The sequence below is a fragment of the Pinus tabuliformis genome, chromosome 1_1 (assembly GCF_031772625.1).
Source record: "Pinus tabuliformis cultivar Carrire ecotype Pingquan chromosome 1_1, CPIR1, whole genome shotgun sequence".
NCBI classification, from domain to species: domain Eukaryota; kingdom Viridiplantae; phylum Streptophyta; class Pinopsida; order Pinales; family Pinaceae; genus Pinus; species Pinus tabuliformis.
Genome location: NC_142297.1, coordinates 160,532,259 through 160,546,396, shown reverse-complemented (window position 1 = coordinate 160,546,396; position 14,138 = coordinate 160,532,259).

The window sequence follows — 14,138 nt, the reverse complement described above, 5'->3', positions numbered from 1 at the left end:
GGCTACAGAGGAAATTCATTAAGGTGAATTGAGAAATGAGTGTGGGCAGACAGGGCGACTCGTTTTGTTTTCATGGTGACTCCCCGGGGTTGCAACCTTGGTTGTGAGGCGCTATGTGTTCTTTCATCTCTTTGGTGCGATCAAGGGTGATTTCACTGCTCTGTCCTTGGGACCCGGGTTCGATTCGGGCGGTCGAGCTAAGTCGTCTCCACACTTTGGTTCGTTTGTGGTTGAGGGACTTGGAAGACCGGACAACAAGCATCATTGTTTTTTTATGGGAAGAGGAGGAGCTGCAGCTAGGTTTCTCGGTCTAGTGGCTCTTGGTGTCTCTGCCTCCTCCGAATGGATTTGGATTGTACGAGTCGAGTCTTGCATGGATTCTTTTTGTCGTCACTTGGGGGAAAAGGGTGTTGGGGATTCTGCAAGGCCGTGTCGGTGCACCTTGAGGTTAAATTATGTTAGAAGAGATCTCGATGAAAGGAGTGAAGCTAGGTTGTAGTGCTTCTTATTCGTGGGCAAAAATCAAATACGCAGACTGGTGGGTAGCGAGAAGGAATTGGAATGGAGGACCTCCAATTTTGCCTCTTGGTTTGCCTCCTCCTATTATTCCTTTCTGATAGTGCTTGGAAAGTGTTCAGTGGAGTTGGGAAGAAGTTTGTTTTGAGCTTTGAAGTGGAAATAAGGCCACGAGGTGACCCACCAAGCGTGTCGTGGAGGGGAGTAAGGTCTTGTGTCTTAGGGAGCGGCGTGTGCAGCTCAGTTCAGTTGGAGGGAGGCACCCAGCCAGGGGCTTCACCCTTCTAGGTGGCGTCTTTCATCATAGGTATTTTAGTTTATTATAAGCAATTCTGCTTTGGGGGAAAATCACTTGTATTTATGCTTAATTGTTATTTCCTGCCAATGCCTTGATAAAGAGGGCTGCCCAAAGACAATGGGGTGTAACAACAATAGGTGCATCGTCATGATCCCGGGCATACTACCTTGTTGTCCAACTCAGAAAGCCTGGAGATCAAGGAAACTAAGATAATCTCCCCAATCCAATCTCAAGGTCAAGTTGAAGCTCGAGCTTCCCTTCACTCCATTTTTGTTCAATTATTTCAACTACAACTCAACATGGACATCCTCTGTGACCACATGCATGAAGACAAAAATGAGACCATGGCACACTTCGAGGACATCCAGTTTAGTCAAAGCAAGATTTTATAGTAGCTAGAGATGGTGAGACGTGAGCACCACTGTATGATTAACCACCTTTGTAGTCTGGAAGTGAGGGTGGAGCACATTGATTTTCATCTTCATGGTCACGGTGGCCTCTTTGCTGCTCCTCCTGTGTTGCCTCCTCACCAGCCCACTGATATGCAATTGATAGTTTTGGTTTCCTTTTTGTTATGCCGGATATGCTTATATATGTATGTACTTCAGAAATAATAGTTGTTACAATCTCATTTTGGGTAGTTCCAACCCCACTCTCAAACAATCTGGTTGGAATGAGGGAGGGGAGACTAGTAAGATGAACGATGTAAAGTGTATTTTCATGAAACTAGAATGCAAGTTTTTTTGACCGACCAAAAATATTAGTAAAACTTGAAATCGCTTTCTTTTAAATTGTACCAAATTTGATTTTATATATGTTCTAATCAAGCCCATTGGAAAGTTGGAGTTTAATTTCATGAATGTCAATTCTTTGTTGGGAAATGAACCTACTAACTTTTTGGAGTAATACCACTCTATGGGAAATAAACACTTCTCTTTTCCACAGGGAATTTCCTTTAGTATTTTGAAAACTATTTTTATCAACGTTTCATTTTCAAGCTTACTAACGATTGAATGACAATAAATTAGAAAGGTCACTTATTTTGAACTTGCATTCGAACATATTGTTGATGCAATGGAGTAGACAGAGAAGTTCAAGAAAAATAATGGTGAGATTCACTGATGAGTTTGGTATATGTTTAGGGAGATTCACTAATGAGTTGGGTCTATTTTTAGGTTTCCAGACAAGAGGCACTGAATCTTGATCCACAAAATACTACTTGAAATTTGAAGTCCATGCCGACACAATTATGAATGCTCTCATATGGTGGGAGCCATCATTGCAGATGTATCGGGAGCTCAAATCGAAAGGGTACAAAGGCATGGACATATTGTGGATGATTGAGTGGTTGTTTGGAAATTCTCTTGGAGGATGCATGGGACTAGTTTGTCAAATGATAAGAAGGATGTTGTGCCAGCAGTAAAAATTACAACATTTGAGGTTAATTATCTTCCATCTTTCTTTTTTGAAAAATATGTGACCATATACCCCTTATTATAGTCTTTTTACTTTAATTTTATATTAATGATTTATTTGTTTTGATAAATAAATGGGAATTGTGTCTTTCCTCTCTTCATTTTGAAGATGGTCAATTGTTTTGGGAAACATAGATTTTTTTTTGGTAATTTGTTAGTTTCCAAATTTTATTTCTCATCAATTAGTAGAATGTTAGTTTGGGTTTGTCTTGCTAATCTAATCTTACATTTGTCGTATTTATCCATTTTTTAAGATATTGGGAACTATTTGGTCTCTATGTCAAATTTGGTCTTGAGAGTGTTATAATATGATTTTATACATATGCTCACATTTATATTGATATTGACCTACAAAAGGGTCTTTTAAACAAGTTTCTTCTCAAAGCAGTTAGTTCCTATATAATGAGAACATAATTTCTCTATCAAATTTGACATTTACAAAGGAATCTACTAGGTAATTGTCTCCATGTGCATGCCTATCTTCGTAAGAGAAAAGGGAGAAAAGCATAATAAAAATGATGGAACTTTTAAGAAAATGATGATAATCATAATGTGGATTGTCAATAGGGAATTCTATTTCTCCTTAAGAGCCAACATAAAAGATATAGATACCAATTTTTCTTCCTTGAAGAAGTTAATAGTCCCTAAATCATTTTTAAATGGAATAAAAAGACTTCATGAAATTGATTGATCTCATTCAGATATAAAAGTAATTCACTCTATGAATCCAAAGATACTATATCTCAACTTATAATTGGTTCTTATAAACCCTTGTCCAAGAGGATGGGGAGATGCAACAAAGAAAAAAGACAAAAGAGAAAGAATTGATTATTATTTTTTAAAAGAAAATAAAAGGTATGTATATTTTAATTATTTTACCACTCTAAGTGCAATTTATATTTATAGTCTTGTAAGTGAAATTATCATCTACGCTTATTGTTTATATCGTGTCATGGATACTTAAAAATCCTTCGTTTATTGAATATTAAATTACAATGTTTCTATTAAAACAAGAAACAAATAAATTAGAATGTTTGAGAAAGGTTAAATCTTTATATCAACTACATCATAAATAATACATTGACCCATCATTGTGAAGAATTCTGAGTTCACGCTAGTATTTATATCATGAGAATGATGGTGAAACTTTTACAAAATAGTAGGTAAAACATATTTACAATAAATATAATTTACAACTACATGTAACAATTTATTTATTTTTTATTTATCATAATTATAAGAGAAAAATATATTTAGAAAATCACTATATCTAAAATTCTTTTTTAATGTGTCTATAATTCTAATTTTTAATGAAAAGAAAACAAATGCATTCATATTTTGTAAAATATTCTTTAACTCATCATATATCATGATTTAAAAAAAAAAATTAGTGTTTAATAATAATGATGATAATAATAATAATAATAAATAGATTTATATATATATATATATATATTTGAAATTTACATATACTATAAATAGTCTTATAGAGGATTACTATAAATTTATTCTAATTGTGTATAGTTCATTCTTTACATTCAAAAAGACAGTTATACTTTGAAAATTTTGATTCTTATTAATACTTAGTAGATATAACATTAAAGTAAATTTTACCATTTAAAAAACATTTTATGAATGTTAAAAACTAAACAATAATTTTAATTTTATTAATAAATAACTAGCACAATCATATAAACTGAATGACTCGTAAAAATTTGGTAGGCATCAATCCATAATAAAGATCATAGCACTTACTTCAAAATACATCTCACTTTGCGAAAAAAAGAAAAGAAAGAAAAAAGAAAAAAAAAGGTAGATATGTAGGAATACACATTTGTGAAATTTAACAATTAACATTTATATGTGGACTCAATTAAAGAATAATAAAAAGTTAAAAAATAAGTATGAGGGACATCTTGTAGTGTTTGTAAACGAGTATAAGCATTTAAATCTTGGTTCAAATAATAATAAAAAATTAGAAGTAGTAAAAATAATAAAATTCAATTTGTTATATTGTAATTTTATTTTGTAGGATAGCTTAGTCCCTCCAATTTAACTAAATTAATAAAATCATCCTATGCAAATCAACTTAAATTAGACAAATTATGCTATACCCTTGCTTTTTACGCCCTAATGTGTTCCCTCTGAAATGAACTCCCTTCTTCTGCCACCTATATTTTTGCGCATATTTGATTTAAGTGTTAAACTATTCTGCCATCACATTAAAAACCAGTATTAATCTGTTACAATTAGTTATGTGATAGTTACAATTCTTTATATAATACTTTGCCAAAATTAAAGTACCAAAATTCATCACACGAACCAACCAATATTCGTTAATCATCCTCCTATAGATGATAAGCCCAGTGCTGCACTGGGAAATTTCTTTGGGTAACGTCACGGTTGTTAGGCTGCTGCTCTCTTCAGGCCACTGCTCTCTTTACTTGTGAGCGCTCCACAAGAGCAAGCAACCTGGAATTTCAAATATTTCAAAGGGATATGATGAGTTTGGTGTTGTTTTGAATGCTGATTTCAAATATTTCAAAGGGATAGGATGAGTCTGGTGTTGTTTTGAACGCTGATTTCAAAAATTTCGAAGGGATAGGATGAGTATGGTGTTGTTTTGAATGCTGGGCGAATGGTGCCAATAGAATAGTCAATGGGGTAGTATGAGGGGAGGATTGCTCTACTTTAGGAAACTTGTTATTGGAGTGATCAACTGTAAATAGCCCATTGACTGTATTCTCACCTTTGACTATATTGAAAAGAGCCCAATCTCATACAGGACTGTGGTGACACGGGTTTTATTGGTTACTGATGTTTGTTTTCTATGCGTGTCAATTTAGGTTTTCCATCAATTTATGATTGATTTTTTTGGTGTTACATGTTAAAAAAATTAGCAAGGCTGCTGCTCTCTTTGCTTGTGAGCAATCCACAAGACCAAGCACCTTGGAATTTCAAATATTTTTTGACGGTTAATTGAAAATTTAGAGACTTGTGTTTGTTTTTAATGCTTGTTAATTTACATTTTCAATAAATTTATGACTGACTTTTTTTGTGTGTTATTAAAGTTTACTCAGGAGCCGACGATGAGCCTAGTGTTGTTAAATTGCAGGAGCTGCATCCATCAATCTAAACTCCTTTATTAAGCTTACTGGACAATGGTATTGCAAATGGTATTGCAAAATAGCTTAGACAAAATTGGAACACTATTTTAACCATGGTAATAAAATTGCGTAATTACTCTGTTTGGTATAACCATTAATGGAAAACTGTTGTTTTTTTTCTTCTAACTGTTGTTGTACATGCACTTAGACTAGCTGTGTTGGTGTACATGTACCTAGATTAGCTCCAGTTGGTGTACATGCACTTAGACTAGCTGTGTTGGTGTACATGCACCTAGATTAGCTCCAGTTAACTTATTGCTTGCATGTGGCACATGTACACATTAGCATAAGATAAAGCACACTTAGCTTTAGTTAGCTTTAGTTATTGCATGCACAACTAAGCTTAACTTAGTTGCTTTTATGTATTTATTCTAAACCTCATATTGTAGAATTCACTTTTTCATTCTTTTCTCAATTCTTGTTCGCTTCCTTCCTTCTCTTGCAAGCTTGTTATTGTTTTGCAGATCTAGATCTATCTGTGTATCTCAAAAATCTTACATGGTATCAGAGCACACGGATTTGTAATCAGTGCACAAGCAATTTTTTTTGCAGGTTCAGAAGATTGAAGCAACAACAAAGAATGGAGTCTAAATTGGAGTTTCCAAAATCGACAATTCTCACTCCATATAATTATTTCGAATGGAAGCCAAATATTCAACTTCATCTCAGAAGTAGAGGCTTATTTCGAATAACCATGGGAACGGAAGTTGAACCAACATCGGCAGTGGAGAAATCAAGATATTTCAATCGCATGGATGAGGCCTTCGGCATCCTATGTTTATCTATTTCTCCGGAACTGCTATTTCATCTTGAATCATGTTCAACTCCAAATGAGGTATGGAAAAAATTGGAAGAATTGTTTGGAAAACAGGATGAAATGCTTAGAATGATAGACGATTTGATCGCAACCTATAGAAATCGTCGTGAAAGCTTTAGCTTAGAACCGGTCGTGTACGACGATGACGAGCCGCTGGACACAAATCTCAGGGAAAATGGCCGAACATTCAGTACTATTCACGATGAAGACGAGGGTATTAAAGATCAGGCGGAGCAGGAAATAGAGTTGGAAAACGAGGCTAGTGACAAAGGCGCAGGAGCGAGGGCAGCAGATTCTCGAGCAATAGCAAGAGAACGCGCGATGGGAACGGGCTCCAACGCGGCTAATCCACAAATGGTCACACAGTTCGATGGAGCAGCAGCGACGGCGCCCTATGCAGCAGCGCCCGCTAACAGCGAAGGCAAAGGCGGCACCAAGCTCAGCTCCGTGGTTCCCTACACGATCGTTGCCACGCCTATTTACACTGCGATCCGTGATGCTTTCGTAGATGCAGCGAAAGCGAGGAACATCACGCATGTCGCCTCCGTAAAGCCATTCGGTGCTTGCTTCGATGCCAGTACTGTGTTGTCCACGAGGATTGGACCCTTGGTGCCCACAATCGGTCTTGTTTTGCAGAAAAATATTACTTGGAGCATTTTTGGAGCGAATTCCATGGTTCAGGTGAGCAACGGAGCGCTATGTCTTGGATTCGTTGACGGAGGTGCGGATCCCATTACTTCCATTGTCATCGGGACTCAGCAGATGCAGAATAATCTTATCCAGTTCGATCTTGCAGCCTCCCGACTGGGTTTCTCCTCCACGTTGCTCGGCTCGCAGACAACGTCTTCAAAATTCGATCGAGTTTCTGTTGAAGTTCCTGAAGATTCTGCCGGATTGTGCTCTTTCATGGGAGAAGAAATTAAGCAACTAACGTTTAACGGCAGCGGGTTTTGGAACGACGAAATTAAAGGCTTCACAGGGTACCCGGTCATCGGATTCAATCATCGCATGCAGTCTTCCGGAGGATGCCAGGGTACCTATAACAACCACGATCACAATCACATTGGTTGCACTCCCAGCAAGATTTTAGATAACAATGAGACCGTTTGTTCGTGGGACCGCTAGGTTCCGACTGCCTTCGATTTCGACGTGGAACTGAGAGTGCCCATTTCACGCCTCCCAGAAACAATTATCGATATAAAGAAGCTCAGAGATTTAAATCCTCAAAGCATGTGTGAAATCTATGTGTCTTTTCGGTCTATTAAGAAATCTGATGCATATTTGGGACCAGCCGCGGATTTGCGACACCTGGAAGAAAATATGCTGAGCAGAAGTTTTGATTCCTGCGAGATCGACTCGGGGTGAAGGACACGACTGCCTAGCAGTTGTCTTTTCTCTATTTTTGCATTATATTTTGAGGGGGTTTTTTTTCCCACTGGGTTTTCCCTCTTTCCTCCTTTTTATGCATTGTATATGGGTACCTAAAATGGCCGTGTTGCCGGGACTCATTCATTTTGCATCACACTCACCTAAGTTATGCTTAAGGGGGGGTGTTGGTGTACATGCACTTAGACTAGCTGTGTTGGTGTACATGCACCTAGATTAGCTCCAGTTAACTTATTGCTTGCATGTGGCACATGTACACATTAGCATAAGATAAAGCACACTTAGCTTTAGTTAGCTTTAGTTATTGCATGCACAACTAAGCTTAACTTAGTTGCTTTTATGTATTTATTCTAAACCTCATATTGTAGAATTCACTTTTTCATTCTTTTCTCAATTCTTGTTCGCTTCTTTCCTTCTCTTGCAAGCTTGTTATTGTTTTGCAGATCTAGATCTATCTGTGTATCTCAAAAATCTTACACTAACAATATAACTTAATATTATTCTAAGCATACTAACAATATAACTTAATACTATTCTAAGCATAGAGAGAAAACCAGCTTCGACAACATCCACAGTTCCACTGACTCATTCAAAGCTTTTTTATTTGAATTTCAATAATGCCAGAGGAAAATACTACAAAAAAACCAGTCCCCTCCAAGTTAACACTGTCACCATAAATTTACGATTGACTTTTCTTGTGTTACATATTAGAAAAATTAGCAAGGATGCTGCTCTCTTTACTTGTGAGCGCTCCACAAGACCAAGCAACCTGGAATTTCAAATATTTTTTTCGTCTTAATTGAAAATTTGGAGACTGGTGTTTGTTTTCTATGCTTGTTAATTTACGTTTTCAATAAATTTATGACTGATTTTTTTTGTGTTACATATTAAAAAAATTAGCAAGAGTTTTTGCAGTTTGACATTCTCGGGGTGAAGAAATCTTCCATCATGGCCACCAGAACACCAAATTTCTTCTTATTTTACAGTTTTTGTCTCATGCTCATCGTTACAGTCCCGAACCCAATGTTAAATTACAACAGCTGCATCCATCAATCTAAACTCGCCTATTAAAGCTTACTCAGGAGCGTTCAATGGGCCCAATGTTGCTCAATTGCAGGAGTTGCATCCATCAATCTAAACTCGCCTATTAAGCTTACTCAGGAGCCGGCGATGGTATTGCAAAATCTCTCAGACAAAATTGGAACACTATTTTAACAATGGTAATAAAATTGCGTAATTACTTTGTTTGGTATTATTATTGCAGTTGGAATCACTGTGCATGGAAAACTATTTTTGTTTTTTTCTTCTAACACTATAACTTAATACTATTCTACACATTTTTATTTTTTTTTCAGAGAAAAAATGCAGCATAGCTTTATATTAAGAGTATATAAAGATCTTCAATACATAATTCAAAATGACTGATTTGGCATGGATATGCCCAAACCTCTTCATAATGATGCAGACAGATTCCCAATATAGGCAGATAATGTCTAACATCCTTAGCAGAAAACATTATGTCGACCAGTTCAGGAATGCACATGAAAGAGAACAAAGACAATATATAATACATCTCCAGGATCAGTTGATCATGAAGCTTGATGGAGATGTGTCAAAACTTTACAAGGCTGTGCCAAAAAGGAGATTTCATTCAAAAACATATAAGGAGGGGGCAGCTACGCCCTGCCTATGTGAAGAGGATCCAAAACAAAAGAGATAGAGACAACTTGAAGGCAGAAGCCTCATGCAGAATCACAACTCGCGGCATCAGATTGGATCACATGTTGATGTAGTAAGATATTAATGATAGGAATCATAGCAAGCCAATATACGGCCTGGAGAGGTTCCTTAGAGTCTTGGAAAATGTGCGCATTCCTCCAGTTCCACAGTTCCACAGATACCAGCAAGTGATAATGAACAACGATCTCCAAGAGGGGGATTGTCTACTCCACCAGAGAAAGCCTTCCTGAACAGAAGAAAAAATGATGTGAGGGAAAAAAAAATATGTAGACAAATCATACCAGATTATGAGGGACGTAGGGCACTGAAAGAACATGTGCAAGTTTGATTCCGAGGCATTGAGGCACATGGAGCATCTACTTGGACCCTGCCAACTTCTCCTTTGTAGAGTCTCCCATGTAAGATTTTTGTTCCGAAATAGCAACCAGGAGAAAATGATCATCTTCATCGGGCATACAGCTTTCCAAAAACATGGAGGAAAAAGCGGAGGAGGATTTCCAGCAACGACATAAATCATGTCATCATAAATGTTCTTGACGCTCACAGGTTTATTGATAGACCATACTAGACTATCATTTGTGCCTGTTTGGGAGATCCCCAAACAATCAAGTCTCGCTTTTACCCTCAACCATAGAGGAAGCATCTGACGAGGTAAATGAAGCTCCTCCCCATCCTTCCAAATCAGAGAGGCACTAGACCATCCCTTAATCAACTGATCCCACATAAAGACTCCTAGCCTATGAAGATTACATAACAGTGGATGAGGAAATGTGAACCCCCGGCCAGATAAAATAGAGTCAAAAGCAATAAAAATGTTAGATCTAGAATATAAGGTCCAACAAAATTTTTTCATGAAAAATGGGTGGACTTTTCGCAGGCTTTGCCATATCATCAAGCCGCTCCTGCTGCCAAGGATTCGTTTCTTGTACCAAAAGTCTACGGTCTTTCCCTTCAGATATTTAGTCTTTACGAGTCTACTCCACGGCCCATCCCCATATATTCCTCTGTAGAGAGACTTACAGAGAAGAGCATTACCAAAGGTGCGAATGTTTTTCAAGCCCCATCCACCCATACTTTTTGGAACAGAGATGGAGGCCATCTTGACGAGATGAATTTTGCACTGATATGCATGACCTCCCCAAAGAAAGTTAGCAATCAACCTGTTCATCTGCTTTATAATACTGCTGGGAAGATAGAAAATGTGAGCCCACTAGACTGATAGTTGACAGAGGACAGACTGAGCTAATATAAGTTTGCCAGCAAGTGAGAGGAATTTATATTCCCATCGTGCAATCTTCTTGTAAAACCTATCGAGTAGCCATTGACAATCCCTAATAGTATATCCTTTTTCCTTTAAAGAGAAGCCCAGGTATTTGAATCCATGATGTATTGAGTATGGAGCTATACCCATCAAGTCTGAAATCCACTGAACAATATCCAGCTTTACATCATTGTGGAACAAGAAGGATTTTTCCTTATTTATAAACAAACCTGTAGCCTTCTGGAATCTTGAGAGAATGTCATTTATGCAAGCCCAGGAGGCCCTACAAAGCATAGCAAAGATGAGAACATCATCAACAAAAAGATTATGTGAGATGGAGATGTTCTTATAGATCTTAACCGGAAGACATCTCTTATCCGCAATGGCTTTGTTAATCTGGAGACTAAGAGAGTTCATCACCAGTATGAATAGCAATGGGGAAAGGGGGCATCCCTGTCAGAGTCCCCTCTCAGCTTGAAAAAATACCAAGGGGATTCCATTCACAATCACCGAATATTTTACATTCTCCACACAAGACATGACCCAATTAACACCTTGGGATTTAAGTCCAATCTTTGCCAACAGGATTCTCAGAAAGCCCCAATCGACGCAATCATAAGCTTTTTGCAAGTCAATCTTGAGGATTGCCGCATCCAAATTCTTTGATATCATTTTAAAAAGACTTTCTTGTGTCATGGCGACCGCGTCCAAGATGAATCTGTCCTTTAAAAAAGCATGTTGGTCTCTAGTGATATAGGAGTTTAGTAGAGGCTTCATTCTCTCCGCAACAATTTTTGATATAATTTTGAACATGATGTTACATAAAGAGATTGGCCGAAAATCCTGAAAGGATTCAGTCCTATGCTTCTTTGGAATAAGCGCGATGAAAGTTGAGGTGGTTGCTGAGTGAATGTTTCCAGCCATCCGGGAAGCATCAACCATGCGCAGCAGATCCGATTTGAAGAGATCAAAGAAATGAAGAAAAAATTCTATTGGCCAACCATTAGGCCCTGGGCTTTTATCCTTTTTGAAGGATTTCATGGCCTTTAGAAGTTCATCTTCAGAGATAGGCTTTATGAAGTCTTCATTTGCAGCATCATTAAACATTTCAGGCATAAGCTCAACACCCCAACGGGCGTCTTGGAAGATAACCTCACTTCTTCTATATTGATTTTGAAAATACCGCATTGCCTCCACCGTGATCTGATCCTGAGATATGAGTATATTCCCCTGATCATCTCTTATGCTCCAGATAGAATTTTTTTCCCTTCTTGCGCTTGCAAATTTTTGGAAGAACTTAGTATTTCTGTCTCCTGCTTTTAGCCAGATGGCTCTGCTTTTGAAATGCCATGATTCCTCCTCTTTTAGAAGGATCATATTTTTCCTTTTTTTCCAGCTTTCTAATCAAGGAAAATTTTAAGGATGGAAAATTTTCTTGAAGTTTAAAAACATTGGCGAATCTCACTAATCCCTAAATGCAAGCTATAAAATTTTTAATGATATATTTGCAAAATTATTCAAATTTATAATGATTTTATATATGGTCTCTATATAATGTTGGCGATTTTTAAGGTAAAATAATTTTATATTCTAAAATTTGGGCGAATCATCTTTTATAAAAATTGGAAATTAGCGAATCGTTTTTTGGAAAAATCATGGAAAATTAGCCCACTGGGCGAACATTAGCCCCTAAAATTTTCCATGTTTCTAATCATGTTATTCATATCAAAGGAAAGGTAATTGGGATCAGACAACTCACAGAGGGAGTCAAGTTCCTTGCGGATGCAGATTAATTCCTCTTTATCCATCTTCTTTTTATTTTTTTGCCACTCTTTCGAGACTGCTTTCAATCTCTTTAACTTTTCGCGGAATGGCATGAAAGGAGCCATTTCGGACTCCTATATGTGCTTCCAATTCCCTGATATGACTTCATTAAAGGACTGGTCCTCCAAGAGTATTCTATTGAATTTAAAAGGGTATCTGGCTCTGTTTATGTTCCCATGCCAGGAAAGAAAGATAGGCCTGTGATCGGATGAATGATCTTTCCCGATTGATAATACTGGCATACCCAGAATTCCAATAATGCTAGCATGTATAATGACTCTGTCAATTCTCTTGGCTATGTATGCCTGCCCGGTCCTACAGTTGTCCCAAGTCGGCATCATTCTGTCAGGAGCAATGTCCGCCAAGTCCCTGTAGAGTAATTCCTTCTTTATTCTCTCAGCCAGAGAGTCAATTTTCCTGCAATTCCCCCAGCATTCATCATAATTAAGAGTCAAGTTAAAATCACCAGCTAATAGCAGTGATTCAACCTCTAGAATGTGTGATTCGAAAAGCTTTTCCCAGAAAGGCAGTTTGTTTTTATATGGAGCATAGATATTCAACAAGTTGAGAGAACAAGATTGTCCCCTGATTGATGCATGGATTAAGATCCCAACACATCATTTGTATGCTTTTTCCATAATCCAGACGGATCCCACAGAACCACTAGGCCACCCGACTGACCATTTGCTTCAGTTGCCACCATATTCCACGTGGGGAACATTTTTCTAAAGTAAACTATGGATGCAAAGCTGGGATGCATGGTCTCCTGTATGAATATGATCTTTGGATGGGCCATGTAGAAAATATCCTTTAGCGCATTGAATTTGGGGGCTGCGCCCAATCCCCTGATGTTCATAGAGACCAGGAATGTCATTTTGATGACTCACCAGCCTCACATGCTCTAAGGGGCCGAAACTCAGGTGAATCTAGAACATGGACTTCCACTAAGGAGAAATTTCTCACATCATGCTTAGAGGCTACAGTTCTCCCTCTAAAATGACGACTACCCCCCTTTGATTTCTTCTTGACAGTAATTTTTTTGCGGATTGTGGACTAATGAAAGGATGGGGCGGGTTGGACGGTTTGTGAATGGTGAGTGGCTCAAGTTCCAACGAGGTTCTATTGAGGAGACAATCAATATCACTGTCAAAATTATTAACCAGAGAATCAGGGGAAACATTGCCCGGGGAAAGACTATGACGAGGGTCATATTCTTGAGTCTGGATAGGTTCCTTGCCCTTCGAATCAGCATGAGAATGTTTAACAGGAGACGGAGTGGAGGATGAAATTTGAATGGGAAGAGAACCTACGACGAAATCTTTTTGATTCATGTCAGGAGGAGGAGGAACCAGAATATCCTCTCGAGGTTCAGGAATTTGAGAGCATAATGGTGGCGAGATGATTGAATCTAAGCAGTCTTGTGAGTCTCTATATGAGCAGTAAAGACCCGACTCTGAAGAAGGATCTAAAGGCTGAGACTTATGGGCCATGTTCTGAGCAAGAATCGACAAATTTTGATGAACCTGCTTTCAGATGACCCGAATATCCTCTTCCCGGGAATACTCAGACTTAGATCGGCTGACCCGCCTGATGTTAGATTTCCTGACTTTTTGAGAGAAACGATGACTGCAATTCCTGATCAAGTGGCCTCTCT